This window comes from Pteropus medius, unplaced genomic scaffold (assembly GCF_902729225.1).
Source record: "Pteropus medius unplaced genomic scaffold, Ma_sr-lr_union100, whole genome shotgun sequence".
Taxonomy (NCBI): domain Eukaryota; kingdom Metazoa; phylum Chordata; class Mammalia; order Chiroptera; family Pteropodidae; genus Pteropus; species Pteropus medius.
In genome coordinates, this window is record NW_024351073.1 from 12,458,723 (window position 1) to 12,473,250 (window position 14,528).

Here is a 14,528-nt window from a genome sequence, read left to right on the forward strand (position 1 = left end):
CCAGAGGCATTTTCAATCTCTTATCTCTGGTCTGTTCATGACGGACTAAATGCTTTGGTCTAAATTAATTTAGTTATTGCAATCTGAACACATGTCTTTCTAACTCAGAAATGTCCAATCTTTCTTCTCTATATTTTTCATTAAATTTCCAACATTAGCAGTTTGTAGCAATGTTGTACATGGCCTTAACAGTGACTTCTTCACTTCACACCACTTTGAGTCTTTGCTTTATTATTATTATTATTATTTTTAGGTGAGGCAAGCCTTGGTTGACCTCACAGATTGCAAGGACCTTGTCAACTTATAATTCCTTATTATTATTTTTTAATTTTTTATGCCTACAACACCTGGTCTTCCTAGGTGGTCTCCCATCCAAGTACTAACCAGGCCCGACCCTGCTTAGCTTCCGAGATCAGACGGAATCAGGCTTGTTCAGGGCACATGGCCGTAGACTAGGTCTTTGCTTTTTTTGTATTTCATAAATATAATGTTACCCAAATGTAGTTTACTTCCTGTTAATAAACTTTATATATTTTTCTTTTAATGTTTCCAATCTTATATCTAAGAGGTAGAAATGTATGACTTGGTAAAATGGCTAAGTAAAATAAAAAAGGTAAGGTAAAATGACTGTAATTAATTATAAAAATGAACACCTCTCAAAGGTTTTACTCATCTCACTTACTAATAAGAGAATAAGGTGTTAAAACAAATTCAAAGATCCTTTGCAGAACCTTGTCTTTTTCTTTCCTTTAAGATATTTTGTGTTAAGAGATGGATAATATTTACCATCATTCTGACTAGAGATTAATGGAAATAATCTGTACACATTCATATGTTAAGTATTAGATACGTCAAATGATTTTCAAACCATTTTTATATGTGCTTTACTTATTTTTATGTTATTGTCTTTTGATACATGCAGTAACTCTAAGGGGGAAGAAAAATTTCATTCAAAATATTATTACTGAATCTAACATGTAATTATTGTCTATGAAGTGTCAAGCACTTTACTAAGTATTCAAGAAAGAGCAATAAGCAAGATGGAACAGTGTCTGCTTTTAAAAAATTCAAGTTTATCTTTACATATTGATTTCAAAACAAATAACATGTCATTCAATTAAAAACCTTTTCAATAGACTATCTATCTATCATCTATCTATCTCTCTAGCTCTAGCTAGCTATCATCTATTGTATCATCTATCAATGCAGAAAAATGAGGTCAGATTCCAAGCATTTAGTACAATTTAAAATTAGATTTCAGCCAAGATCAAAATATCTCAATCACAGAAATATTGTTTTCATGGTGACAAAACTTTAAAAATGCCTTCGGGCATTCCAAGATCCTAACAAAAATATGTCTATTTGAAAGCAGTAGAAAAAAGAAAAAAGTTTTGCCATGAGGAAAGGGTTACATAGCAAATTGAGATCGAATCTGGGTATAGTGGCTGCGATACTGCAAATATGGAGACATAAACCATAGTATTTGGTTAGTAAATGCATTTTTCTTTCTTTCTGGATTAAATAAAAATATTTATTTTGTAATTTGGGAAGCTTATTCTATCTTTTTGACCAGGACATTTTTTTTTCCTTTCGGATGCCACGTACAAATATTAACATCTCAAAATCCTCAATGTAGGATCTGTGCACTGTATGCTTGAACCCATTTATTCACACATAAAAAAAAAAATGTTGCATTTTAAGATCAAACTAAACCAATGTGGATATACTAATTTGAAAGGATTTTCTCTTAGAGCAGAATCCATATATTCTTTCTTTATAAAAATCCATAAATAGTCTTAAATTTAGAGCCAATTTTTTGACACTCACACAAAAAATTGTGACTAATGAATCATATCTCTTGAATGACTTCCAATTTATTCATTTAATCTAATCTAGAGGACACAGTATAAGAATTTTTGATCCAGAATTTTTATATTTAGTGAAATATGTAGAATCAGATCCTTAAAAGAATCAACATCAGGCTCATTGTAAAGAAACTTAATAAATGTCCTTGAGCTGCAATACTATGAGTAATATTTTTATTGCAGCATTACTGAAGCTAGTTCAACTAGTTAATATACTTTTGGAGCTCATTAGTTATAATCACTCACTTCTGGTGGGCAATATAGTAAAGTAGGCCAACAGTTATAGTAGACCTTGATAATAATATGTTATAAATAGAAAGGTATAGGCAATTCTGTTGAATAATCTAAACGAAAATCACCTCTTTTCAGAAAATTAATTGCAAATTTTCAAACTTATGTAGCTCTTCTTTATCAAAGTTTTACGAAATTATAAATAATGTATCTGTGAAAGTCTTACATTTTGATTTGCATATTCCTTTTTTTGGATGCATTCTGTCTGGCATATTAAATTTTTTGTAGAATCATATAAATATGAAAGCCTCCTGTAGTTTTACTCTCTATTCCTACTTCTGGAAATAAAATAATAACATAAGTATAGCATGCAAATGTTATCTTTCTGAGATAACATTTGAACATCAGTCACAATTTGAAATACTGAGGCCATGTTTCTCAAGGAAATATCATTTATAACGTTTCCACCAAAGGAAATATATTACTCATTTAAAATTTAACAAAGCTATATTTGCAAAAAGATTATACAAGAGGCTAAAAGCCAGTCTTTACTATTGGAAGTTGTATTTCTTTAAAAAAAATTCACGTTCACTTTAATACGCATTTTCTACTTTAAATTTGAAGGACATGTTCATCAGTGTAGAATCAGATGTTTAAATAACATTAAGGAATTCTTAAAAAGAGGAGTTATAGTATTTCATCATGGCATTTAAAAAGTATTAGCACAGCTATAAAGTGACATTATTATAATAACCTAAAGAAATTATATATAAAGTACTAAGAAAAAGCCCTAAATTCTCAATAACTTCTATGCTCAATTAACTCCCTAAATCTACCAATGAACCAATGAAATGGCTCTTTGTGGAATTCTCTATAAATATATGAAAAAATAAATTAAATAATATTGTGTTTCCTAAATTAGTAAGACTTAAAAAAATAGTAGATGTGATCCCAAAATTAAGATATGTGTGATAGACAATATACCGTTAACTACAAATTTACTAAAGAAAAAAAATTTCATCATGGAATTACATATCCTCAGGCTAGACAGAGGTTCCTAATTCTTTCCCTAAATGTGTTCTATAAAATGTGATATGAAAAATTGAATGGTCATGAATTATCGCCATTTATTTGCTTCTTGGCTGATAAACAACTTTAAATGCCTAATCATTTTTGAGGAATTGTGTGAGTTCTCTGTATATTCATAAAAGAGAGCCAGCTCCCATGGAAATTCCCCAACCCTCTAAATTTTCTGGCCCAATTTATAAAAATAGCATGCTGTAACAGTATCAAAGGCATTGAAGACATTCAACTTTAGTAGGAATCTAGTGGGGGGAGTGGTAGATGTTTGAATAGGAAGGAAAGTCATGTAATTTTATTAAATATATATGTAGGGATAAAATATATTGTGAAAAGTGAATATCTGTATGATATATATGTGATATTCCCTAGGAAGGATAAAATTGTCATATTTTCAAATTCAATTCTTTATAAAAGAACATTGTTTTTAGAAAATAAACATCTAAAATGTTAATAGAAAGAATGAAATTATTCTAACCACCATCTAATATCCATTCTCTTCATCTTTTTTATAAAGAGAAGTCTAATTTATTTATGCTGGCTTTAGGCCTTTCCATTAGTAATCACTTCTTCAAATTCCCTTACAGTAGGGGAGATAATCGTATGAGGTTCAATTGTTCAAAAAAGGTGAAAGTAGAAGTCTACGAAATTAACCTACTCCTACATTCTGTCTAAATTGCTGACACATGCATATAAGTAGAACTGTTATCATGAGCTTGAAAAGACAAAAGCCCAATCCGAGGTTAATAGAACAGGAAGCTAAAAAGAGATTGTGGAATATTAATGAGTTATTTCTCAGTCATTTTCAGTGTAACACCTATAAATAAATGCAATGGAATGCCACCCAGGTGGCCCCACCTCAAATAAGAGAGATACTCCTTCCCCCAGCTGCTGGAAGTAATGATACTGACAGCTAAATCTAATTCTGGGACTTACCCTCACCTAAAGTGAGCTGCATGGTCTAAGGCAAACTTCCCAGGACAGCTGGGATCCCATCAGCAGATGATGTGGAGACGTGGTACAAAGCCCTACTGCCTTACTACGGCTGGAAAGACAATCTAAGTTCCATGCCAGCTCTAATGCTGCCTTAGAATAAAAGAAGACCTTGATATGACTGCATATAGTACAATTTTTCCTTCTGTCTAATCCTGTTCCCTTCGTACCATCTCCAAGTGTTGATCATGAGACCATTCTGAAATAACTTTTCTGCATGCAAATCTCCTGCAAATCTCAGAGTTGGAAAACACTTAGGTTTAGAAATATGATTGTGATAGTGAAAGAAAAACATGTATTTAATAATCATCTGCTAACTTTCATCTTTCTAACTAAATGAAACAAGTGCTCACGGTGTAATTTTTTTCTAACTACAGCAAATTCACTATTATGCATAAACATTTTGATTATTTTAGTGTTTTTTAAAGGATTATATGTAACTGCAATTTGTTAAAGATTATAACTCAGGATGTAATATCATGTTTTAAAAATGAATTATATACTGCATAGACTAATAGACAAAAATAATTTTGACAAATTTTGCAAAACATTAGAAGTAAAAAGTGTTATTAATATCGATACTGTGTTATGTTAGAAATATTTTAGTGTAACAAAATAAATCTTGTTCAATCTATTATATATCATGTAAAAATTCTCACAAATTCTCTTTATCCCTGAGATCCATGTTTGGAATATTGTTTTTGTTTTTTTTTAATGTACAAAATTAAAGCAATCTCTAAAACTTTTTAAAACATTATACCAATCAAACTACATTTAAATAATTAATGACATGGACAAAAGAGGTAGGGAGGTTAAAAAGAGAAACCATCTGAACAGTGTATAGATTTAGCTGAAATTAAAGAGGAATATGAAATAGATTAGGAACATGTACAGTTCTTCTAAAATTTCTTCCAAAGTAAGCAAAACTTCCTTCTAACAGAAAATCATTCTACATTTTATAGACAAACATCTATTCTGGATATTGTTCCAAAATAGATTTTTGTGACTCAAAGAAAAGTGTTTACATGAAAATAATTAATCCTCAACAATATATTTTTCTTTTAGTGCTATCAGAATGAATACATCACTGGATATGTATTTCTTAAACAAAACAAACCAAAAAACTGACAGAACAGACACACCTCCACTACAAACTCTAATAAAGACATAAAAGTCTTCTGCAAATGTTTCAGTGAAATAAAAATCTAAATTGAAATAACGAGTTAGGAAGAACTATTTCTTTTATCATATTTCCAGACAAAATGATTCTCATTAGTGGCTTCTTTTGTTTTCCCATTCACCTCAAAAGGATAACCGAGCATTTACTGACAAAATGAATGGATGATAAAGCAGATGATCACAGACTTCCTAAGAAAAACATGTTGTTGAGAAAAGAAGAAAAATAATCTCACTTTTCTTACAAAAAGATTATAAAGTCTGGCATTGAGGCAAATGCAGTCTTCATTGCAATCAGTAAGCAATAATGGCCAAGTAAATATTTGTATTGTAATTTATTGTACCGATGGCTATTTATTAAATCACACCAAGGGATAATTTATCTCACAGTCAAAGTTAATTAAAACATCTGTTCACACTCCAAGGTAGGCTATGAATGATTAATTTGCTTGCATGACTCTTGTTTCTATGTACTTTTCTTTTTAATAAAATCAAAGATATTTATTAGGTATGACAGCATCTTAATTATTTCAATAAATTGATCCTTATAATAAAAAAAAATCAAAAGAAGAAAGGGCTAAACATAAGCACTATTGCATAAAGAATAAATAACTTGGCAATTCAGGAAGACTTCCGCATTAGAGATAATCAGGACAGTCTGCTCATCGCATCAGCATCTCTTGCCACAGGACAAAAGCAAAGTACATCCTTCTTTATTTCTCATAAGGGAACCTGGTGGTTTTATTCCAGCAGGAAATGAGTCAATACAAATAAGATTAAAACCTTCTGAAATGTAGTTTGGGAGACATAAATATGGGGCTAAGTCAGGTACAAGGGCATTTTTATTTCAACTACTCGAAATTACTTTAAATTTTTATAAAGTTAAATTAGAATTTTCTTTGCAACTGGGTTATATTAGTCTGGAGATTCTTAACATATTCTGAAAATAATGTATTTAGACTTGCATACAGAAAATAACAATAATAATAATATATTTTATCTTAAGAAATAAACTGAAAATAATAAGCTAATTTGCTGATTTATGATTTAAATATGTTAATACAGGTTATATTTGATATGTTTTCTAATCTATTAATGAATCAGGTTTTTTGAATGAATACATATTTTGGAGTAAATCAAATAATAAAATAATGTTTATTCTGTGAACTAAAATTTATGCATAACATAATATTAAACAGCAATAACGAGATAAAATTTATTTTAGCAAAGCCCTACATGTAAATTATACTGTGAAATTTGAAATCTTTGCCTATAATAAAGTTCAATATTTTTCAAAATCTGTTTAATCATTTTTTAATTTTCCTAAGCTTAAGATACTTCTCTGAGCATCCCTACTTCATATTTGTTTATTTGATTAAATACTATACTTTAAAATTAATGTGATCATTACTACAAAGTAAAATCTCAGCTACCACATGTAATTAATTTACTTGTTAACTATTTGAACAACTTAAATAATCACTTGGAACTGACAGAACAGGCTGTATCTTGACATTAAATGTTAATATAAATAAATAATTTCATTATATTTGATACTATTGGTTCAAATTTGCACAGGTATAGGTAATTTTATCGATACGCATGATAACTCTGACATTGGTTTTAATTAATTTTTTTTGTCACAATTACTAAATGTACATTGTTTTAATTTATCCATCTATAGGAATTTCCCCTATTCTCATTTCTACATACGGTTGTCAGCAGCAGTCTGGGGAAAAAAAATGCAATAATTTTCCATAAGTGCCCAGCCGAATTTGTGAAACTGACTTAAATGAATGCCTTTAAAATGGGAATGAGTACCTTAAGCCTTATGAAATTTGAATTAACATTAGTATAAAAACAGTAATTGGCATATATTTTTCATTTTCTATTTACAGTTTTCCACTGGAGGCCAGATGTAAGATTCTGTCCCTCCGTACAATAAAAAGGAGAACTTTGCTCAATTTATGATCTAATTAGTCCATCTTCATATTTATTACACTGGAGACAGTTTGTCTGACAGTGGAGAGTTATAAGGTAAAATCAGTTTGCAGTAACTGTCACCTCCTGTCCTTTCTCTGCTCCAGGCAACACGAAACTGAGGAAAGAGGAGAAAAGTGTATACTGACCCCTCAGAAGTAAAGAAAACCATCTTAGGTTTCAAAGGAAATCCACAGTGCTTATCTGTATTGAATTATTTTCATTTTATTCTGCAGTGTTTAAACAGAACCTGACTTTTTTTTTGTTCTCTATTTCTGAGCACTTCGATTACTATATAATTTAAATTATCAAGTGATATTCTGAATTAAAAATCTTTATAGATGTAATAACTGACAAAATATAGGGAAATTTCAATAATATAATCTATATTCAAAAATATTAATCTATGACAGTGATAAGGGAGCATTGCCAGGTTAGGACCTATCTAAGGAAGATTTAGAATGTGCTGGATTGTCATTGCTAAACAGGCAACTTTTACAGCCCATAACAGATGGAAATGTTATTTAAGTATACGTCTGTAGCCCATATATAAAATTAGTTCTAGGACTCAACTTTGTTTTCACTGTGTGGTTTTTAAGATAAAAGATTTTACTGCAATAAGTTTTAATTTATTACATGAGGTATTCTGCCATATTGCATTTTTTTTTAAATGGGATATTTCAATTTAATTAAACCAATTATAAGTCTTAACACTAGCATAAAGAACTCTAAGTTCCAGGCAAGGTTGGGAAAAAATAGAGATGTGCAATTCTTTTTCGTAGCATCTTCCTTTCTTTTGGTATCTCACAGCTATAGATTAGGATGCTTAAATCAGTGGTGTAGAGTTATTAATTCTTATGTAATCTAGTGAATCATCTGCTGTGAATTCGGCCATGACTACATCTTATTTTTTAAATAAGCATTTAAATGTACTTGAAAGAGTTAGATGGTGACTACCTGATTCTTAAGATCCATATGCTAAACTTCTATTAAAAAAAAGAATATTTATGTCTTAAAGAAAAATATAAAGTCTGCAACAGTCTGTGGTTGCTTGCAGGAATTAAATAACCAACATTAAGTCTTTTTGAACTTTCTTCACCTATGAAAAATTGTTAGAGGACTATTAAGGTAGATTTTTCAACATTTGACATTGTTCAGATTTTTAATTTTTCCTGCTCATATTTCAGAAGCATAATTAGTGTGTCAACATTAATATTCAAGTATTTCTTGTACCATATATTGTGCGGTTACCAAGTATGGGGCATTCAATAAGTCCCTCTCCATAGTACCTCTGGAATAAAACACTACCTCTGACAGTTTCCAAGTCATTTATTAATATTTTTATTCATGTCTATATACTTGTAAACTCTGAGAATATAATCTATATAGTACTCAGGCATATAAGTCAATTATCATCAAATATGGGGGTTTCGTATTATAGTTATTCTAGCCAATATTAATGGCAGTTTTTAGTAGTAAAGAAAGAATACAATTCCAATTCTAGAAATACTATCATACATATACATGTTTGTGTGTGTGTTCTTTTGATCTTGTTTGTGTGAAAGATCCCAATAGCTAGATAATATACATAGCATGATATAGACAGGAAATGAAGTAAAAATGGTAGAACTTCTTATAAATTTGATATATGTTAAATACAAGTTTATAGCAAAATCTCGCAGTATGTTCTATAATGCCCACTAAGATATATAATTTGAACACACAAATTGCTTTAATTCATAGTTTTGAAAAGTAAGGGGTAGCTGTGGTCTAGAGCAGTTATATTTTTATATACCAATATTTTAGAGAAATGTTATTTTGCATTTAAAGAAAGATGTCTCCCATACTTCAAAGCAATAATCTCAAGTTTTCATGGCTCCATACATGCACCTAAAATAAAGAATTTTTTGCAAGTGTGTTTGTTCACCTCAGCAAAATGATATAGGGCAATAATGAACAGTTGAGAAAGTACAGCACATCATTTAACACAATTCAAAATTTCAGACTAGCTTGAAATGGAAGATGAAAAACCTTTTATTTCTAGAGCATAAACCTGTTTAGGGCTTATGGTCAATAAATACAGATATATATCATTATAGATCCTAACTGCTAAATTTTTATTTAAAACACTTCAAATAAATATATTTTCAAAATGAAATAACCAAATGTATATTGCTAAATATATATAGCTTTAGCTTAAGTAATGATTGTTTGAAATAATAGATATCAAAGTTTAAGATATGGTTTTAAAATTTAATTCAAGAGTAGTTAAGCCAGTAATGCAAACTCTTGATCTTGGCCTACAAATCCCTTTTTGATGTTACTTTAGGCCATAGCACCAACAACATCCACTACCACTCTCTGTCTGTATTTCAAACCCTCTGGCTCTAGTCCTATTTTTCCAACAATTAAGTTCATTCTCTCCCTCCCCTCTTTGCTCTTACTGCTTCCTTCATGTGGCATACTCTACCCCTCATGTCTTCAACTATCTCATTTCATTCGAACTCTCACTCAAATAACCCTGGATCATAGGAGGTTGCAATTATGACTACACAAAATGTTTGCCACTACATTTCTCCTACCCTATTCCATGCTTTATTTTGCTTCATCCAACCTAATATTATTGTTATGAACTGGATTGTGTCCCCCCCGCCCCAATTTTTATGTTGAAGCCCTAACACCCAACATGATTATATTTGGAGATATGATCTTTAAGAAGATTATTAAGGTTAAATGAGGTTGTGAGTATGGGGCCCTAACCCAATAAGAGGAAGAAGAACTAGGAGTGTGTGAGAGGAAAGACTATGTGTGGACATATGAAGAAGGCAGCCATTTGCAAGCCAGGAAGAGAGCTCTCACCAAAAAGCAACCATGCCAGCACCTTGATCCTGGAATTCTAACTTCCAAAACTGAGAAAATAAATTCTTGTTTAAGCTCTATGGTAATATTTTATGGCAGCCCTAGTGGACGAATACAATTATGTTATACCTTTGTTTACATGCATTTTCCTGCCATTAAAACGCAGTAAAACCTTCAATAATGAAGTGAATTTTCCTATTTTATTCACCATTTTATATCCAATGTATGCCACTCATGAATGACAGATGAGTAAATGAATAAATGAAAGAAATAACAAAATTAAAAAAGTTTAGGCAAAACTGAAATAAACTCATAGCTAGAGAACAAACTGACAGTGCCAGATGGGATGGTGGGAGCTGGGTTACAAGGGTGAAGGGCACATTGACAGTTAAAAAATGGTCACAGGGACGTAAAGCACAGCGCAGAGAATATGGTCAATGACATTATAATAACTACGTGTGGTGTCAGATGGATACTGGACTTATCGGGGGAACTGCCGTGTAAGTTATACAAACGTCTAAAAACTATGCTGTACACCTGAAGCAAATATGATATTGAATGTCAACTACAATTTTAAAAAATTTGAAAAACATAAAAAAGAAAAATCATAAATTGAAAAAATGTTTAGGATACCTCTCATAATTCTGGGTTTTTCCAGGCTTCTTCAAGGTACAGTATTTTATTATCCTTTGAATACCTTTTTTCTGATCAATTCTGCTAGGCAGTAGGTGAGTTCTTGCAATTTTAAGCCATATGTATCATGTCCGAGAAAACCGCTTTTATTATTTTGTTGAAAATTTTCTCCTTTCCATTTCCTCTGTTCTCCCTTTCTGTAATACCTATTTAGATGAATGTTAAACCCCCTAAATTAATAATTAGTGTCTCAACTGTTTCTTCTTTATTTGTTTTTATTCTATATTTGGGAGATTTCCTTGATGTTTTTCCTCTAGCCCTTCTATTAAGAATTGTATTTAAACACTAACATTTTCAATATCTAAAAATTCATTCATAATTTCGTCTTTTCATAATAAGCTTATTTAATTTATGTATCCAATATCTTTTTGAATCTCTTTGAAACTGCTAATTAGAACATCTTTAATTTTTTTTCTTGATTTGGCTCTTCATTATGAAAGTTATTCATCTTTCATTTGGGTTGTTTTGTTTTTAAACTTATGGTTTGATTTTCCTTAAATATCTGATAAGTTCTGCTGTCCATTCATATTTACGAATGAGAACTTAAAATGTTTAGCATACGAAACTATGCGGATTTCTTCAGCAGTTGTGTTGATATATTTATACAGCAGGACTTTGCCTAACTTGGGAGTTTGACAAAGGTTTCTGTGTTTGTAAGCATGGTGTGGTGATTGGCAGGTTTTACTTATGATATAGAGACAGTGCAAAAAGGCTGGCTACCTCAGCTCAAATATTCTTTCTCTATCTCCATGTTTTACAAACATCTATAAATGTTATAGACTGTGGCCTCTTTACTGTCTCTGCTTTGAATGCCAGTCATTCACTTTAACTCTCCATCATCCCCAAATTCATCAAAATATCTGGCCTGATAATGTACTTCCATCCCACTCTCATTTACTAAAATGATTAGACATGGCCATATTTAATAAAATGTGGTGGAGGGTTATGCTCAATCTGCCCTATTAAATCCTATTTCTGAGTATTTAACTTTCCTTCAGGAAAGATCGAATCTTATTTTGATTGCAATATGTACAGATATGTTCCTCTTCTGAAAAAAAAAAAATTGCTGACTCCTAAAGGTGAAATTAATGTACAGACCTATCTTCAAGAAAATGATGCATGATGACTTTCTCTCAGGCTCTGCTTCTCCTAAGAAAAAGAAACATGGATGCTTTTTGCTTTGGGAGCCCAACCATCATTCCCTATTCCTCTAAGAAATAATAGGGCATAAGGAAAGGGGCAGAAATTAAGGAAGGCAGAAAACAAGCAATACTCATGTTAAACGATTATCTTTTATCTTCTTGATTCTTTCTCTAGCCTAGGTATTATTTGAAATCAGAGTCTGAACATTTTGAAACTGACTACCAACACAGTTTTGGATGAAAGAAAAGCCAGCATTCCTTTCCTGTTCTGCCATTTATGGATGAATCAACCTGAGTGAATGTTAGTGTCCTCTCGTGAAAAAGAGAAATAATAACATCATTTACTTCAAAAGGGTGACGTGAGGATTAAATAAAGTATTGTTTGTAAAGTGCTTTACTTAGTGTCTTGGACAAATAAGTGATTAATAAATACCTATTACTTTTGCATGTCATCAGATACAACACTGTATGGAAACAAAGCAGTTATTTTATAACTGCCTATTGACTGGGGGGAAAAAAAAAACACTGTTACATTCTTTGTATCTAATTAGGCAGTGGCTCAAAAATCACTGATGAGTGAAGCAAAGAAATGTAATGCCATGCTAAATCGATGACAATGCTCATATGGCAGTTGTGCTACACAATTAAACCCTTAAGCAGTAACAGGCTCCGTAACTCATTGAAAACTGAGGGATCACATTGATTTCTAGGTCTATGCAGCCAAAAATTCATCACATTTTTATTTTCTCTTCCTTCTGAGATCTTATTTAAATAAAATAAAAACAATTAACAGGAGTAATATCGCAAGAATGAAAAAAATATGAATAGACAAATGATGGCATCAAATTTTTGGAAGATGAAGATGGAAGAATGCTGACCATTGAGGCAGAGTAAATGAATTCACATTGTAGAATAAATAAAACCAAGAAGAAGAAACTCATTTGCCAAATAGAATAGTAGGAAAAATTTGAACATAGGTAGTGAGGGCAGAAAATAAAATGAAGGCTAGAAATAGCGGTGGGGTGGAGTTGCTAAGTGCCTACTATGCAACAATTCTACCACCAAACACCTATATACAGCTTTATTTTATACCTGGGTAAAATATCTGAGCATATTCTCACAAGTGTGAGGCATAGATCATGGCAAGTCTAGGTAAGCTCTGTGCGTAAGTTTCTCATAACCATTTATCAACTCTATAATGTTATGTGCTAATTGCCAGTATCAATATCCGACAAAGAGTTTTTAATTATTTTATTTTCCTACTTGCAGGTGAGAACTGGTGGGAGAATAGCTATAAATATAAAATAGCAAAGAAAATCCAGTCATCTACTTAGAAAAATTTAAGCAAATCTCTCGTTTTTGAAGATACATGGGCAATCAAGCATCATAATATTCTGGGGGAAAAGAAAAAACAGATAATTTAGTGGAGAATATAAAAAAAAGTTAAATATTTAGCAAGACAATTCAGAGAGTAAAACATAACAATGTCCTTAAAATTATACTGTCCTCAAATTCAACCATATTTTACCTACAAAGCACAGCAAGAGGCCTGGAAAAATGAACAACTGGAAAATTGAACAGAAAGAACTCCTAAAATTAGCAAAATAAATAAATAAATAAAATACAGCAATGCAGCAGTTGGAAGAAAAATGTCAAGAATATTGCTCTGGGCATAGAATAAAAAGCCAAATAAGCAAAACTATTGAGAAAAAAATCGACATAGAAGACAAAATTGAAGAATAATCAGTATCGGTTAAAGAGAGAGAACTGTAGAATAATACAATTGTTTTTGAACCAAAATATTGATTATCAGTGCAGGTACTAACTAACAAAGCAGCAGATTAAAAAAACAATGAAAGAAAATGAAACCTGCATTTAATGCATTTTTATGATTTTTAGAAATTCCAAGTTTTGGAAAATAGCCTAAAGACTTAGAGAAAGAAATCTAGTACCTTTACACTGTGAAGTAAATAATAATAGCATTATACTTCTCATCAGAAACTTGGAAATTGGAAGAAGATGGAAAAAGCAGTTTGAATTCTAAGGGAAATGATTTACAAAGTAAAATCATTAATAAATCTAAATTGTCAAATAAGGATGAAAATGAAAATGAAGGTACATTCATATTTTAAGGACTAGTCTGGGTTTAATCTGAAATGTGACAGTGAAAAGCAAGAGAGATATAGGACATAATGAGACTGGTCCATGATTTTATTTATGACAGCACGCCAAGTAAGTAATGAGCCCAAATTACTTTGGTAAACTCCAGAGCAAGTGCTATCAAGAATGGAGTCTGAGAGATTGCAAGTGTGACGTAAATTCTTTGCCACTTCTTACATTTATCTTCTTTATAATATAATATTATTTTGCCCTTCCTCCATGGGAGAACTATCCTGCCCAGCACTTGTCTATGAGCTCAGCCATGAGAACTGTTTTGGTCAATGGGATGTAGGTAGATGTGACACAACAGAGGCTTGAAACAACTTCACATCAAATCTTGCTCTCTCCA

The 14,528-nt window shown here is 31.2% G+C and overlaps 1 pseudogene; it reads right to left on the bottom strand.

The window, feature by feature from the left end:
* Positions 1-335: 335 nt before the first annotated feature.
* Positions 336-453, bottom strand: LOC120586370 (uncharacterized; annotated as a pseudogene).
* Between the last annotated feature and the right edge of the window lie 14,075 nt (positions 454-14,528).